Genomic DNA, 14,289 nt, shown 5'->3' with positions numbered 1-14,289 from the left:
GTTCTTAATTTATTGGCCCCAGCTTTGTAATCTGTCCTGTTCATACTGTTTTTCTTCAGTCGTAAAAACTGCTCAAAGGATAGGTTGTCACGTTTATGAGTTGGGTGAAAACTGCTGTAATGCAGTAAAGCTCTTACCAGAACTCTCAAAAGCTCTTGATTTGATTTGAGCTTTTGATGAGCCCCAGAGGAGAACGTGGGATTTCTGTTTACCATGCTTACTCTTTGCCTTCAGAGAGGTCCCTCAAGAAGGGGTTGGCTACAGTCCCATTGAACTTCTCTTTGGTTACCCTATGAGGGGACCCCTAGATATATTCAATGATTGGTGGGAGCTCCCAACTCCTTCTGTCACTGCTAACGTGGTGGACAATGTGCTAAGGTTGAGAAAGAGGATGTCATTACTGATGGTGACAAGTTGAAGGCTGGTCCGGCTTTGGTCAAATACTGGTATGACCAGAAGGCTTCACTTGTGCATTTTTCCCCAAGCCGCAAAATCCTGATTATGAATCCCATAATGCCCAGAGCTTTACAGGATAAGCATGGTCATGCTCCCAAAGTCTTCCACGTAAATATACTGAAGGCACTAATCCCTAGGATTGACATGGCTGCTCTGAGCTTGGCTTCAGATAAGGAGGAAGAGGAATCTGAACCCTTTCCTGATCTGTTCCAAGGCATTCCATCAGATGGCTCCATTGAAGGTGTCCATATGGATCCCAAAATGACTCCTAAGCAACAAGGTGAGGTGAGAACTCTGCTGAGGCAGTTCGACCCCTTGTTCTCACTTACTCCTGGTTTGACACCTTGGTGCAAACATGACATTGACACTGGAGAAATGCCAAGGAGAAGACTGCATTCTCGACCCCAGAAGGGCTTTACCAGTTCAGGGTAATGCTATTTGCACTAAAGAATGCATCTGTTGCTTTCCAAAGGCTAGTCAACCATGTTATGAATGGGTTGGATGACGTCTGCATTTATTTAAGCGAGAATGCTAAAATGGGATGTGAAATGCAGGTCGGAGTGGAGAACGAGCAAGGGCTGGGGGGATGAGGAGGGGGGAGAGGGCCCCTGGACTAGGCAAGTGCTAGAGGAGTCCATGAGGACAAGTGCTAGGGGAGTGCAGGGGAAGAGGGTCCACAAACTAAGTGTGAGGATGGGGCTGGGCCAGGCTCAGTAGGGGTGCAGGCCCTGCCAGGCTAGAACAGGGGTAGGGAGCCCAGAAGGGCAAGTGCAGGAATGGGGGGTTAAGGAGGGACCGAGCTGATGTTTAGAATGAGCGAGAAGGGCCTGCTGCCCTGTATGACTCAGAAGGGACCAGACTGTTAGAACTGATATAATATTGTTTCGTCCGCATTGTATATGTTGGCCTATGCCCAGTCGCTTTGCGAGGAAATCCGGATTACAAGGTCGTGACCTTAAGTGAATCAAGCCTCCATTTTAGGTTAGAGCCGCCATTTTAGTTAATTGTACAAAGTCACCCTGTGGCCTAAAATGGCCGTCTTGTGTTCTCTTGTTCTTGCTTTAACCTCTTCAACCTCCGAAGGAGAGTTAATGTCCAACCTGCCTTCAGGCTACATGTTAGGGTCATGTAGACCTTGTCCTTTGTTGACCTCGGGATCAGGGGATTACTTGAATTGACGATGTTAACCTACAAGTATATAAGAACAATAACGCTATCCAAATACAACATGCAAGACATTTGTTTGACCTGTATTAAAGCAATGTGTAAAAAGTGTAAAGTAAAAGTTGGAGAATAATAATGTTTGTTAGTAAATGTATTAAAAAGTAAACCGCATGCATGAGATATGTAAATTAGGAACAAACCTGGCATGACCATAGCCCAGTACATGATTAACTTGGAAGAGGCTGGACATCCAGCTAGCAAATCCTGCTCCCTGCTCACATTGAACCCTGCTGGTGGTCTCTGTGATGTATTGACGGCCAAATAGCTATTTGTGTACTTTGTTTCATAACTGTTCAGTTTTGTAATAAAGATTCTGGAAATCTTTACAAGCCTGTGTCGGTGTATTTCTCTTTGCACGGTGTAAAAGCCTTAATATTGTATTTTTCTGATTCCACAGATGGCGCCCGAATAGGGACCCTCAAGATCAACTTCGTCTCGTTGAAGGTTGGCTTGGCTACCGGACCGGGATCAGACGGTGCCAACAGAAGCAGCCCCTCTGGATGAGAAGTGAATTCCTCAACGGTACTGCACGATCCGATCCGATCCTCGTCTTGACGAGGGTCCATATATCGAGGTGGGTAAATTTGCCGAAATCACCAGACACGTGGGTCCTTAGCATTGTCCTTAGTAACCCGATCAGGCCTCCCAGTTCTTTGGTCAGGTGAATCGTGACCCGATTCTTAATTTAACCCTGAAAATTTGAATTTGGCGCATTGTACTCGCGAGCACAATTACTTGACCAGGTAACACCAGAACTTTGATATGCCTGGGAAATTGTCTGCCTGGTTTGGGGCATTATTCCGCAGTGACAAACAATCTTTGGAAGATAGCCGTCCCGCACCACAGGAGGGGTCGCCGGCATGTACTATGTACTGTAAGAAAGGCTTTGCTAGTATAGCATTTAATGACATTTGGCACAGACAGACCAGGCATAATTCTAATCTTCGGTGGCCAACCAATGGTAGCTTTGAAATCCCTCGTATAGAATATCTAGAGTCTGTATTAGTAGAGAAAAAGGCTAGACCTGCAGCATTTGACGCATTGCATAGTTGGAAAACAGAAGCTTTGCAGCAACAAAAGAGTAGAGAGAAACATATGCGAAGACATATGGCAAGTGTCGAAAAGGCACGATTATATGATCAAAATAAACAATGGAGTCAGTTAGGAACACGGACAGGGCGTTTCAATTAGGCATTCAGAAAATTTACCCTTCAAAGGATTTTCATACGTCAGATGAATTGATTAATAAACTTTTGCATGAACGAAGGCCCGGTGCCTTCGCGACACCTCCATACGTCCCTCCTCCTGGCGCTTTGCACCTTCCCGTTGTTATTCCCCCTCCTATAGTTCCTCCGGTCCTCCCTGCTGTTCTTCCTGTTCTTCCAGCTGTCGCTCCTTTGCCTGCCCCCTTGCCTCCATCTGTTGATATTCAGAATGTGCCTACTCTTCCTCTTCCAAGTGATTCTGCATCGCTTGTAGTAGACCAGGGAGCGAGACCAAGGGTTGTGACTCGTAATACTGTGTCCCAGAAAAAAAGAATTAATTGATTGCATGGGCTAAACAGTGTATGGAGGAGGGTTTTTTCCACACTCGCAAATTTAAAAGGTATTCCTGAGAAAAATGTTTTTATTGAAGGATTAGGGACTCATTTGAGTATAATGTGGAATAGATTAAACGATGTAGATTTCCCACAAGGGTTACGGGATTTGAACGCCTTAGCGTTGTCCAGAGATACTGCGGAGAAGGTATATGAGCATGTTGAGAGGATTTGTGTGTATAGGAAGGAGTTGGAAGTGTTACAGAATGTGGAAGCAGAAGGTGATAGTTTAGGTATTATGTTCTTACAGAAACAGTTTTCTCCTCGCTGTGAATTAAAAGGTGAGGAAGCACGAATTTGTACAAAGGATGCGATAAGATGGATTTCGGATATGTCGATAACTCCAGATGAAGTATATGACACATATAGTCAGTATATGTTAGAAATGCAAAAGAAAGTGATACAGGTTATGGTAGAATACCTGCAGAATGAGCGTGTAAAAAGAAAGATTTGTTGTCCTGCAGAATTGTTGAGTGTTTATAAGAGAGCGTTTTCGATTGATACTTCTTCGACTGCCTTAGCTCTTCATTTGGCTCTGTTGCTTAGTAAGCGCTCGGAGCTGCCTACTCCTCAGTTGCCTATGAGAGAGGTCCCTCCGACATTTGTCCCGAAAGTTGAGATTGCGGCCGATGCTGCGTGAGGAATACTCGCGGTGGACATCCCTGCACATTACGTATCGCAGTTTGTTCACGTCCCGTTTTCAAGACAGGAAGTAAACACCATAAATCAATCTATTCCCGATGTAAGAAAGAATCCGACCGGGTTCTATAAAGAAATAGAGTCGGTCTTACAGTCATCGATTTAAACCTTAAGTGATATTGATTTATTATTTCCTGTACTCCTGCCAGTTGATTTGTGGAAACAGATTAGGACTGTAGATGATGTGCCTGGGTTAGGAGATACATGGGATAACATGGTTAGGCTAGATAGAGAAAGACCAGCTGGCGAGCGACCGCCTCAAGTGATATTGACCTTGCCTGATAGGGTTACTGTAAAATTGAAAACTATAGTTCCTGAAAAAAGAATCATTTGGGACAAGCTTACGGCCTGTGTCCAAGGAAAGTCTGAGGGTGCTACCGATTTCTTTAATCGGTTTGAACAGGTATTTTCAGATTTCAGTGGACAAGACTTAGGCACAGAGTCAGGGAAAAGGCTGTTTGTCGACAAATTTGTACGTGGATTGATGCCTGACATCCAGTTACAGATTATATCTTCCGAAAGCGCTTGGCAGGCGAAGTCTCAATCAGAAGTACTGCATATGGCTCAGTACTATGAAAATCGTGTGAATAATGAAAAGGAAAAACTTGAGAAAAAAAAGGGTGACCTGAAAACAAAAGTCCTATTACAACAGATTGTTAGAAACCCTAGAGGGAGTAATCAATTTAGAGGTCAGTACATTCCACAGGGAAGTACGCCCCTGACTCCGGTAACCATTAACTAGTGTGCCTATTGTCGACAGGAAGGCCACTGGCATGCACAATGTCCGACCTTGCAGCAAAGGTCATTTGGGAACATGGGTAGACGATCCAGAGGTTGCCCAGGTGCAGGGGGCGCTGGCAGAGGTCAGTTTGCACCAGAATCACAGCAACCTCCTTCACAAGATAAGCACGTTTCGAAAGTGGATAATAGAAACATTTTTGATCACCCTTCTGTCACGTACCTCTCTGCAGAGCTTCCTTTTGATAATATTCTGTTTCGCTAGGATTGCCCGAAGCAGGATTTGGAACCGACGCTTATTCCCGTTCATCAGAAAGGCCCCTACGTTAAGATGGTGGTGGGAAATAGGAAGCATCTATTTTTAGTAGATACAGGAGCACAGAAATGTTCCATTGACCATTCACGGGTTCCAAATATTCCCCTGTCAGGGCAGTCCAACGTTTCCGTAGGGTTTTCAGGCACACCTGTAGTTTGTCCTGTCTCTTTGCCGGTACCGATAACACTGGGTCCCTTCACGGAGCAGTGTACATTTCTTCTTACCACAAACCGTGGGGAGAACTTGCTGGGGTTAAATTTGTTGAAGGAATTGCATGCAGTAATACATTGTTCTCCGGACGGAGTTCGGTTAACAATTTCACCTCAGCAATCACTCGCCTCTCAGTTTTTGACTCGACCTTTACCGCCAGAATTCAGTAATGTTCCGGAACGCTTATAGGCAATTGATGATAATGATGTGGGCATTCTTCAAATTGAACCTGTTAAAATTATTCTGAAACATGGAGTAAAATTGCCTTGCATCCCGCAAAATAAGATCTCAGTTGAAGGCGAGCAGGCTTTGAAATATATAGTCTCTGATTTTGTACATCGTGGAGTAATTGAGGAAATTACGGGTAGCCTATGTAACAGCCCCATTTTGCCAGTATACAAAAAAGGTGATAATGCGATTCCCTTTCGGTTTATAATTGATTTACGTGCTACTAACAAAATTGTGGCTCCTCAATTTCCTATTGTACCTGATGTTACAACGATACTAACCATGATTCCGGCTTCTGTCACTCATTTTAGCGTTGTAGACCTTAAAAACGTGTTTTTCAGTATTCCCATACACAAAGATAGTAGGTATTTGTTCGCGTTTAACCTAGGTGGACGCTCGTTCACATTCACTCGTGCACCACAAGGGTACACTGAGAGTCCAAGTATTTATAGTAGGGCATTAAAAGAGCAGCTCGATACTCTCAAGTTGCCTATTACTTGCACGTTACTACAGTATGTAGATGATCTCCTCTTGGCTGCTGATTCTGCGAGTGCATGCAAAGAAGGCACCGTCTTGTTGCTTTGTCATCTAGCGAAACATGGCCACAAAGCTTCATTCAAAAAATTCCAATATTGTTGTCAGGAGGTCGCCTATTTAGGCTATCTCCTGTCAAAGGAGGGAAGACGGTTGACACCTGAATGAATAAAGACTATTTCTGGCATATCTGTCCCAAATACGCAGAAGGAATTTAGAGCCCTGATAGGTATGGCTTCTTACTGTAGATTGTGGATCCCTAACTTTCCTTAACGATTAAACCAATGCTAGCTTTGACAAAGAAGTGCATTTCTTTGCCATTGCCATGGACTTTGGAACACCAGACAGCATTTGATTTGCTCAAATCCGCGCTGTGTTCAGCGCCGGTTTTAGGAACTCCGAATTATGACAAGGCCTTTGTGTTGTATGTGCATGAACGTGATGGATGTGCTTTGGCTGTGTTAACGCAAGAACATGGAAGGAAGAATAGGCCGTGCGGCTATTTCTCATCCACCCTTGATCGTGTTGCATGCGCTTTGCCGAGATGTTTGAGAGCTGTTGCTGCTGCATCTGTAAAACAGAGTGAGGGAATGGTCCTGGGTCATGCGTTAACCCTAATGGTACCTCACTCTGTAGATATTTTATTGAACAGAACTCAAGCGCAACACCTCACTTCCGCACGATTGACAAGATATGAACTGATCTTGTTTGCCCCCCACATTCAAATTCAGAGGTGTTGTGTATTAAATCCGGCTGAACTTTTACCTGTCCCGCAAGATACTGTTGATGGTGAAGAAACGTCACACGATTGCCTTTATGCGACAGACCAAGAGACTAAAGGTAGAATCGATCTGAAAGACATGCCTTTGAATAGCCCACAAGGAGAGCTATTTTGTGATGGCTCTTGTTTTAAACTTCCGAATGGTACATCCACGGCTGCTTATGCCGTTACTACTTTAAGCACGATTGTGGAAACCAAAAGAATTATGCATAATTCCGCGCAGGCTGCAGAAATTATAGCGTTAACTCGAGCTTGTGAACTTTCTGAAGGGCTTACAGTAAATATATATAGCGATAGTCAGTATGCTTTTGGGGTGGTTCACAACTTCGGTAGACTTTGGAAAGAACGAGGTTTCTTGAACTCGCATGGCACGAAAATTCAGCATGGCACTTTAATAGTGCGATTACTTTCAGCATTTGCACTCCCTGTTCAGCTAGCTATCATAAAATGTGCAGCACATCAAAAAGTTACAGATGATATAGGAAAAGGGAATGCTTTCGCTGATCAGATAGCTAAGCAAACTGCCACTGATTTTAGTTCAGAAATGTATGCTGTAAGAGAAACTGTAAATATTTGCACTTTTGGTGAAAGTATTGATTCTGTAAAAGACATTCAAGCAGATGCTACTATAGAGGAAACTTAAAGATGGGTCGAGGGTGCTGGAAGGTTGGATGATGATGGGTGTTGGGTGGACAATGTTGAAGGAAAATGGTTACTCCCTGACGCCTACATTACAATGATGGTTATTATGGCTCATGGTCCGACACATGTTTGTGCGCGTAAATTGACTAAAACGCTGCACAGTGTATGGGCCAATGATAAGATTTTCAAAACTGCGGAGCGCTTTGTCCAAGGGTGCATGGTCTGCTTGCAGCATAATGTAGGAAAAGGTACCTCGACTCCTAGAGGAAGTTTCGCTCCACCTTCTGTTCCGTTTGAGGTTATTCATTTTGATTTTATTGAAATGGAACGTTGCAATAATCTTAAATATGTGTTGGTTGTTATTTGTGCTTTTAGTAAGTGGCTTGAGGCCTACCCTGTTAGAGATGCAACGGCCAAAACCACGGCAAAAACTGTTGAGTTTTTTCCTAGGTTCGGGCTGCCGAGAGTCATCTGGTTGGATAATGGGCCACACTTTATCACTGCTGTAATCCTACAAATATGCAAAGGATTACAGATTGATAAACGGTTCCATTCGGCCAGACATGCCCAAAGTGCCGGATTAGTGGAAAGGCATAACGGCATTATAAAGAACAAGCTTGCTAAGACGTGTGCTGGCACCAAGTTAAAATGGCCGGACGCCTTACGGATCGTGTTGCTGTTGATGAGAACAACCCCTCAAACTAAGACTGGGCTCTCTCCTTTTGATGTGGTAATGGGGAGACCTGCTAATATTTGGGGTATGCCAAAAAGTAGCTTGTTGCGGGATATAGAGAATGTGCTTCTTTCAGATTACTGTAACCAGTTGATTAAACATCTGTTTTCAATTTGTCACCAGGTGCGAGAGGCATTACCTGTACGATACGAGGGTCCTGGTCACAGTCTACAACCAGGGGACTGGATCCTCACAAAGGTTTTTGAGAGGTCGTCTTGCCTTGCACCTCGGTGGAGGGGTCCCCACCAAGTCCTGCTAGTCACCCAGACTGCTGTGCGGGTAGCGGGTCGTAAGAACTGGATCCATGTGACGCACACCAAACGGATCCCACAGCCCGTGCCATACAATACTTAAGACACAGAATCCCTTCGCACTGCTGTAACCAACGTGCCTGAAACAGCAACAAACGACAAGAGAGTATCGGAGACCGTTCCAGAATTCGCAAGGCCAGACAAAACGGCCATCTTGTCTCTGCACTCTCCAACAGTGAAACTTCCGGATCAAACCTTTTCTGATCCCATTTCTGTTTACTCGCCACCTCCAGTAGGAAGTGATGACACTTTGTTTTCTGATCCTTCAGCACCAGAAATTGTGAAATATAATTTACGTCCAAGGAAATAGACGTACAGCACGGTTTGACTGTGCGATTGCGGAAATCATTTGAGGGCTTACCTTTTGGCCCGACTGTACGGAAGGATTCTGTTGGCTAAGGGTTGGGGGAAAGACATTAAGAAGACGCGCGACTGGAATCGCCAGCAAACGAACAATTAGTGTTTTTTCGATTGAAGACTACAATGCCTGCACCCGCTCGTACCTAACTTTTAGATAATTATGTGACTAGCAGAGACAATGATCAAGCATGCAATGGGACCCCCAAAGTGTATTGTTGCCTTTTTGTACTAATAACTGGATTTTTAGTAACTGTTGGTTTTGGGTTATGGTATCTGGAGGAGGCATATCAGCTAGAGGACTTTTTACCTATTGAAAATGTATCTGTTATCCCCACTCCTTCCATGCAATTGCATACTCTATCGCCTAGAGATTCTTCGCATAGACAGAACTATCAGAATAATACCCTTTTGTTAATCATGAATGCCACTCATGCAATTTTAAATAGAACCAATTGCTGGATCTTTTCACATCTACCGCAATATGGGGATAAGGGTCTAGGTTGGTATATTCATCCTTTACCTTTGACAACTGCTTGTTATGCTTCTCTTAGAGCACTATTCTTTGGCCGATGGAATGACAGCATCTCAGGGAACTTTGATGGTACAGATCTGAATAGTTTTGAAACACGTGTTTTAATGCCCCTGGGATGCTCGCTTTTTGCAAATAGGAGTAAACCAAATGTTGCTTCTGTTAGGCCCTCTGATAGATTGTATCATCCTTTTCAGTCTTTAATCTCTTTCAAAATGGCTCCTATAGGCAATAAGGATGCCACGCCTCCATCTTATTCTGTTAATCATAGCCCCGATTCGGTATCCTTCTGCATACAGAGGAATGGAACACGGTCAATGGGTAATTTTAGAAAATGCGCCAACGTTGCGAATTTGACTAGTGAGAACAGACCTCTGTACGTAGGCGAACCTGTCTATTTTGTTTGCGGTAATGTGGCATTTCCATGGTTGCCCAGGGATTGGCAAGGAACCTGCTATTCTATTACCTGGGGTATTTATTGCCAGTACTGCAGAAATTTTGAAAACTCGTCCACGACGAGGTGTGAAAGGGGATACTCCAGTGCAAACTCTAGGAGACATCATGAAATCCTTTCTGCCATTTTTTGGGCAAATTACGAATACAGAAGATATCAGGGGACTAGCGAGAGTATTGGAGAGAACCATCAACCAGACCACTGACATACTCTATAATATGACGTTAGAACAGAAAGCGATAAGATTAGTGGCTCTTCAGAACCGGATGGCATCAGATGTCATTCTGGCTGAGCGTGGAGGAATATGTAAAGTAGTGGAGTCCGATTGCTGTGTTTACGTACCAGACTCCTCTCCAACGATCTTTAGGGCTATCCAAAATCTACATGTTCTTAGTTCAGAAGTGCATGTTCCTGAGGGAAACTGGGAACTTAGTGCATGGTTTTGGGACCTCCTACGGTCATGGGGATGGAAGTTGTTTTCAGCCCTGCTGATTATCTTGGGAGGTTTTCTATTCCTTTGTTGTTGTATACAGTGTCTTCCTGGTATATGTTCAGTATTAGGGGGATGTTGCGCGCAAGCAACAAGTGTATTAGGGCATAAAATATATGCCCCAGATAAGGTTTCCAAAGAGTATGTGTTGAAAGAAACTCAGTGTCTGACCTAATGGCAATAGATATGTCTGACAATGATTCGGGGTGTATAGATGTTGGAAGGTGGAGTTAATCGCAAAATGATTGAAGGTAGTTTAGCGCTTGGCATAGGCCAAAAGGAGGGTTTGTTAGAACTGATATAATATTGTTTCGTCCTCATTGTATATGTTGGCCTATGCCCAGTCGCTTTGCGAGGAAATCCGTATTGCAAGGTTGTGACCTTAAGTGAATCAAGCCTCCATTTTAGGTTAGAGCCGCCATTTTAGTTAATTGTACAAAGTCACCCTGTGCCCTAAAATGGCCGTCTTGTGTTCTCTTGTTCTTGCTTTAACCTCTTCAACCTCCGAAGGAGAGTTAATGTCCAACCTGCCTTCAGACTACATGTTAGGGTCATGTAGACCTTGTCCTTTGTTGACCTCGGGATCAGGGGATTACTTGAATTGACGATGTTAACCTACAAGTATACAAGAACAATAACGCTATCCAAATACGATATGCGAGACATTTGTTTGACCTGTATTAAAGCAATGTGTAAAAATTGTAAAGTAAAACTTAGAGAATAATAATGTTTGTTAGTAAATGTATTAAAAAGTAAACCGCATGCACGAGATCTGTAAATTAGGAACGAACCTGGCGTGACCCTAGCCCAGTACATGATTAACTTGGAAGAGGCTGGACATCGTTATAACGAAAATCTATAAATACGCTGATGTCCAGCTAGCAAATCCTGCTCACTGCTCACATTGAACCCTGCTGGTGGTCTCTGTGATGTATTGACGGCCAAATAGCTATTTGTGTACTTTGTTTCGTAACTGTTCAGTTTTGTAATAAAGATTCTGGAAATCTTTACAAGCCTGTGTCGGTGTATTTCTCTTTGCATGGTGTAAAAGCCTTAATATTGTATTTTTATGATTCCACAGATGGTGCCCGAATAGGGACCCTCAAGATCGACTTCGTCTCGTTGAAGGTTGGCTTGGCTACCGGACCGGGATCAGACGGTGCCAACAGAAGCGGCCCCTCTGGACGAGAAGTGAATTCCTCAACAGTACTGCACGATCCGATCCCTGAACGGTGAGCTGTAGCCCGAGACGACATCTTGACGAGGGTCCATATATCGAGGTGGGTAATATTGTATTTTTCTGATTCCACAAGACAGCCAGTCAAAATGCGGCAGAGGGTGACATTAGCAGGGGAGGGGAGAGGGAAGTGTGAAGGCATCGTGAAGTAAGACACAGAAAACAGATTCAATGTTTAAATAAAATTCTTTATTATCTCAAATGTCAGGATGGTGTAAGGCCTAACTTGCCCTATACTATGGTGGGAGTTCCCTACCTAAATAAACTAAGGATAGTCCAAGTCAGTAAATTCAACTTGAAAGTCTGTCTGTGTCCAAACCGTATGCTTGCCCTCACAACTAAACCAATGTGTCAGGATGTCAGCAACCAAAGAAACAGTGTACAAACTAAGTTCTGAGCTTCTTCCAGCTCCAGGCTTGCTCTTGGCTCCCTTCCCAAGTTCAAGACAGTTCCAGCAAAACAACCTCGGGGTTCCCTTCCCCAAGTTCAATGCAGTTCCACAAAATGGTCTCGGGGTTCCCATCCCCAAGTTCAACACAGTTCCACAAAATAGTCTCAGGGTTCTTTTCCCCAAGTTCAACACATTTCCACAACATGGTCTCGGGGTTCCCTTCCTCAAGTTCAACACAGTTCCACAAAATGGTCTTGGGGTTCCCTTCCCCAAGTTCCACACAGTTCTTTAAGATGTACATGATTATTTCGATTACAAACATTTCGAGGATGGAAAATGTCGAATTCTAAATGTTTGTATCAAAAATAAGCACCCCATAGCTAAATAGCCTTAGTAAACCCTGCTCCCCACCCCTTTACTTACCTTTTGGCAGCACACTTTGCTGTGTGCCGCCGAGTCCCTGCAGCGCCAGTTCCCTTCACTTTCATGTATGGAATCCGGCGATGCAGGGTCCTTTTCTTTTCTTTTTTTGTGTGAAAACTTTGTTGTTTTGGATGCCGGGGTCACCCCGGAATCCCCCAATTCCATTATAGTGAACAGGGGTGCGGGGGACACCCCCGCAAACCCAGCTTCCCTTGTTCGTTATAATGAAAACCGAATGGTTGAAATGTTTGGCATTTTCGGCTGTATGTAATTTTGATACAGCTGAAATCCGATTATTTCATTCGTTTTTTTAACAATATTTCCGGGTAATCCTGTTCTTTAGGCTTCAAATTCACAGTCATATCAATTTATGTAGTTTGCCTTTTCTTTCTATCATTTGAACAACTTTAGGTCAACCAGCCTCAGCCTCTTGACTTCTCTTGGCTTACTCCAAGGAAGGGTTCCTCTGTCTAGATGCAGTTGTCGGGCCACGCGGTCCACCCATCACAGGTCATGCAACCGTGGCCCTTTACAACAGTTCATTCTTTCCCATAGGAATTCTTTGACAACACAGGCTTCCTTTCTGCATCTGTGTTTTAAGTCCACTTATTCTTCTGATTCACTTCAATGGCTTCTTGCCCTTTATCAACATGTGACTCACACACACTTTCCTTCATGGTATTCCTTCTGGTTACCACCTTGCTTTAACACTATCCAATAGTACTGTGTTTCTCATTCTTTTCACTTTGTTTGCAAATGCTGTATCTTTAAATTCGCAAACGTTCATCATTTTCTGCTTTATTTGTACAATATTCTCATATCTTTTTCTTCAGTGCTGTATTCAAAACTTATTACGTGCTTGTCAACATTTTCGCTATTCAACAGTTCATATTCTGGTGTCCCGACCCATTTATCAGTATTCAAAAACTCATTACATGCTTGCCAATATGTTCGGTATTCAATAATTCACTCTGTGGTCTCCAGACTCCTGTATTATGTGTTGTTGCTTGGCTGGCATTTGCTGTTACCCCTACCATGCCCATGCAGCGCCCCGGCCTGAATGAACCTTCCACTCACCAGTGTTCCGCTGTTCCTCTGAGTGCCCTGGCTTCGCTCCTGGGTTCTCGCTCGCTCCTCTCTCACTTCCAAAGAGCTCCAGTGAGCACCTCTCACTCTCTCCAGCTCTGCAGCAGTCAGCAGCATCTCTGTGAGAGGCACTAACTTCAGAGACTGTGGAAGAGTGGCAAATTTATTGTCTCTGTAATTCCACAGCCGACCGCTAATTGTGCGAGGTGGCACTCCAGGCTTGGGGACAGGCAACAGCGCCTGATGCGCTCGTTCCACAAGGAAGTGTGCTGAGAACTCAGCTTCCTCAAACAATGTCTCAAGCAGACCCTCACCAAATTGCAACATGGGCCCATTCATTGGCACCCCGGAACTCCCACAATATGAATATTATTCCAGCGAGAACGCAACTCCAAATCCTTGCAGTTCGATCTAACAGCGGTAAGCTCCTTTGTGACCCCTTTCAGTAGCTGATCATGAGAAAGGACTGTATCATCAAGGTGCCCCATCCTCGTCTCAGTCTCTGTAATGTGCCACTCTCCTTACCCATTCTAGCCTTCAAGGAGCTTATATTGGCAACAATATTTTCCAGCTTAGTGTTAACAGAACCAACTCCAGACTACATGGCTGCCATAAGGATTTCAATCCCCGCAGGCGCCGCCATTGCACACGCCGGGCAATCTCTACAGCAGATGCAGTAAGCACCTCCCTGCAAGGAGTGCTAGCAAAGGAATCCATCCGCCCACGTTTCTTGGCAGCCCCTTTCGTCATTCTCCAACACGCAATGTACTCAGGTAATGACAGCACCCCACCAAGTATTCCAGCAGCTATGATGTCGAAGCGCACCTAGTAGGCCAGAATCTGCACCGCA

Source organism: Ambystoma mexicanum, chromosome 3q, assembly GCF_040938575.1.
Source record: "Ambystoma mexicanum isolate Mex_15411 chromosome 3q, UKY_AmexF1_1, whole genome shotgun sequence".
Classification (NCBI taxonomy): domain Eukaryota; kingdom Metazoa; phylum Chordata; class Amphibia; order Caudata; family Ambystomatidae; genus Ambystoma; species Ambystoma mexicanum.
Note: the sequence above shows the minus strand (reverse complement) of the source record.